Source organism: Lygodium microphyllum, chromosome 11, assembly GCF_053477565.2.
Source record: "Lygodium microphyllum isolate KBCC chromosome 11, Lygodium_microphyllum_v1.1.10, whole genome shotgun sequence".
Lineage (NCBI taxonomy): Eukaryota > Viridiplantae > Streptophyta > Polypodiopsida > Schizaeales > Lygodiaceae > Lygodium > Lygodium microphyllum.
This window is the reverse complement of record NC_141145.1, coordinates 148478364-148481940: the sequence shown is the minus strand read 5'-3', so window position 1 is coordinate 148481940 and position 3577 is coordinate 148478364.

Sequence of the window (3577 nt, the reverse complement as noted above, 5' to 3'; positions counted from 1 at the left end):
AAATTTGTTCATTCAAATGCAATTAAAGAGGTAATTGAAAAACCATTAAAACGCCTCAATTATTTAATCCATGTGAGGGGTCACCTTTTCAATTATTTTTCTCTTCGAACTTGCAAAATTTTGCGTAGCTGATATTTTTGCACCAAAACATGTTCATTCATTGTCAAGGCTCATTTCTTGCATCATTCTTTGTTCTGCACTTGCTTTTCTTCTCTGTGACATTATTGCTTGGTTGATTTTATTTTACTAAAATGTCTAACAATACCTCTTCAAGTAAGAGAAGCTTAAGTGCACTAAACTTGCTATTTAAATAGATCCAATTTATTCATCTTAGAGACGCATACATCATTGAGCATTATTGGACAAGGACAAAGCTAACATGTTATGAGATTAGAAGGAAAAAAACATATAGATTTGTGAGTGGATGGAAATATCTATCTTGAAGATGCTTCAATAGGTAAGTCTCCTTCTTTTCTCAATATTCACAACTTCGTAAGATATGTTGGAGATGGTTGTGATGGAATGCTTTGGTATTGCATGTGATTATGTTTTGCATCTTTTTTATGCACAAGATAGATGCTTGAAATGAGAGAAGCATTAACAATTGCATAAACAAATATTTCTAGCTTAGTGAACAAGGTTGATGTTCTAAAAAACACTAACAAGTCCTTGTAAGAAAAATTATTACACTTAAAGGAAACTCTAGTGGGATTTAGAGAAAGAAAAAGGTTGCTAAGAAGTATAACTGATTTGTGTAAAGGAGTTTAAAAAAAAAGACTAAATCTTGCAATAAGATTTGTCTCTAGTATTTTGGGCAATGATATTGGAGAGAATGAGGAGAGAATTAGGCTTTTAAAAGAAACTATACTACGAAAGATATTTTAAGGATTCTTCGATCACTAAAAAATGTAGATTTGAGAGGTCAAACTCTGAAAGAGTTAGTGAAAGACTGAAAGACTTGAAAGAGATTGTGAAACCAAATGAAGTAGTCGAGACATGTGACACTATAGGTATTATTCATAGAGGTTATTGTGCTTTCTTTAAATTGTGATTCAAAAACCCTAGATGTCATAGGATAAGTGCTTTTGGTTTGCCTCTACCTCTTGCAATTTCAATTACTAGGAGATCAATGAATACTATAGGATTTCAAATGTATTTGGGAAGTATACTCATATTGAAGAGTCTATGCCCTATGAAAAATAAAAAACAAAAGTTATCTTTGGACACAATAGATTCAATAATATTTGGGTTGATCTTAAAAGAGTGCAAATTGCAATGGTCCATATGTATAAATTTTTTGTGCAAGAATATGGTGGCATTTTAAAGTTTTTGCTAAAGCTGGATGAAGAACAAATTCAATTCGAAATGGACATTTGGTGGATTGTTATAGTTGAAGTATTAGTTGAAAGTCATCAAACCTTAAAATGGTTGTTCTCTCATACATGTATTCTTGATTTTATTAAGTCTAAAGATGAAGGGGAAACATTAATAGTTGATGGGGTTGGTAGTTTCATTGTAGAATGATATATCAATGTTGACTTAAAGGCTATCAAATGTATGCATGGGATATACAATGGGGCCAATGCAAAATATCCTTGCATTTATTGCATGGAAAGCATGGAATCCAAAGATTGGAGTGGTTTACGATAAAAGAAGAGTCCCAGCTAGAGAATCCATAGATTTAAGAAAATTTAGAAATAAGGAGGGCATATAGGATCCTATTCTTTCAATCTCTCTTAGGAATGTTCATATTTGTTCTTTGGATGCAAATATTAAAATAATTGATAAGCTTCTCAAATTGCATCTTGACTATGCATATTCAATTAAGCCAATATCCTTATCGGATGAGTGCATTGATAAATGTGAGGTATTACTCTTGAGAATGGGGTTTCATGTTAAGAAAGGATGTCCTAAAAAATGTCTCTATGGAAGGTGCAAAGACTAGAAGATTAGATTTCTCAAAAATCACAACGGAAAACAAGTAAATGTGGTATGGGAGTTTTGGAGAGAGTTGTGTGAAATCATGACAAATGTAACCAACACAACACGAGTTGCATTTCTTCAAATGGAGATTTGGAGATATTTCAACATCTTTCTAAAACTGCTCAGGCAACAACAAAGATCATTTAGGTATCCATAATAGTACATATCTTCAATTACAAATCTTATTCAAGCAATACAAGAAGCATGGGGAGAAAAGGATAGTACTTTCTATTTGGTAAGATAGAGAAAGAGCTCAATCATGTATTTTTGAAAATATAAAAACAAATGATAGAAACTAGCTCTTGCTTCTATATGATGCAATACATTCTTCTAATAACTCCATATTCAGGAATTTGGGAATTTCAATTTCAAATCAAAATGGAGAATTTTGGAAATTTCATATATTTGGAACTTGGTGCAATGGAACAGATTATTGCTTATGGTTGTTTCCAAGAGATTGAAAAAAAATCAAAAAGGTGGTGTTAATAAACACCTTAGTTTTAATATCCTTGAAAATCTTCAAGAAAAATCTTCAGCTGGTGGACTCTTGTAGATTTTTTTGGCCTTCAATACAACCTTTGGGGAAGTTTTAAAAATTTTGGGACATTTTGTACCTTTCTTCATCCAAGAGAAGACAATGCTATCTATTGTTTCCCATTGTTCAGGATCTTTTTTGTTGCATATCTAATATTTATCCCAACAATTAAGATACACCTATGCATTTGTAGCATTTTGATGACTACAAAAGTGGTGCCCAATATTTTATATGTACCTTTGAGTTTCTATTTGTATCTACCTTACTTTGTGCAACACCAAGCCATATTGGATATACTGGATTTAGAGGCCTAACAAGCACAAAGTCATATTTCTTAACATCACGCATTGGTTCAATTGCATGTTTAGGTCATTTGCTGAGAGGACCACAATAGTGATAATTCAACTTTTCCAATCCAATAAAGTCATCTACATTATCTACGTCTATATTGGTTGCTTTGTGTTCTTGGCCAAAAATCTATGAAATATATATTTTCTTGGACATTTGGAGTTTGAAGAGTGTAGATCTTTTTTTTTCAATAATCAAGCACTGGGTGTTATAAACTTTGTGAACTCTGCTTCAGGTCCTTGTACATTTGACCATCTTTCCCAATACTTCAAATAATCTTTAACTCCACTTACTACTTGATGATCTTTAACGTACTCGAATATGGGCAGTAACATTGGGACACCCTTTGGAAGAGTAGGCCTTCCTACAAAGTGTCTCTTTCATAATTCAAAGCCACCTTCTCTTGGTAACCAATATGGGGAATTTGGATACATCTTGTATTGCATGACATGTATATCTCCTTACATTTAAAACCAAAATGGAAGAGGTTTTGAGTAACCAACAAGTATATCTTTGGAATCACATAAGTATCCCTCAATGTATCTCTTAAAGTTAGGCACATGTGTCAATAAGAAAGGTGTAGGACTTGTCATCTGGAATGATTGAAAATGTTGCATAAGATGAGGAAAAGCAAAGGTCATGCTCATCCTTAGCTTCTCTGAAAATTTGATGGTCATTGCATCAATGTCCTCATGTGTATGACTCACCATG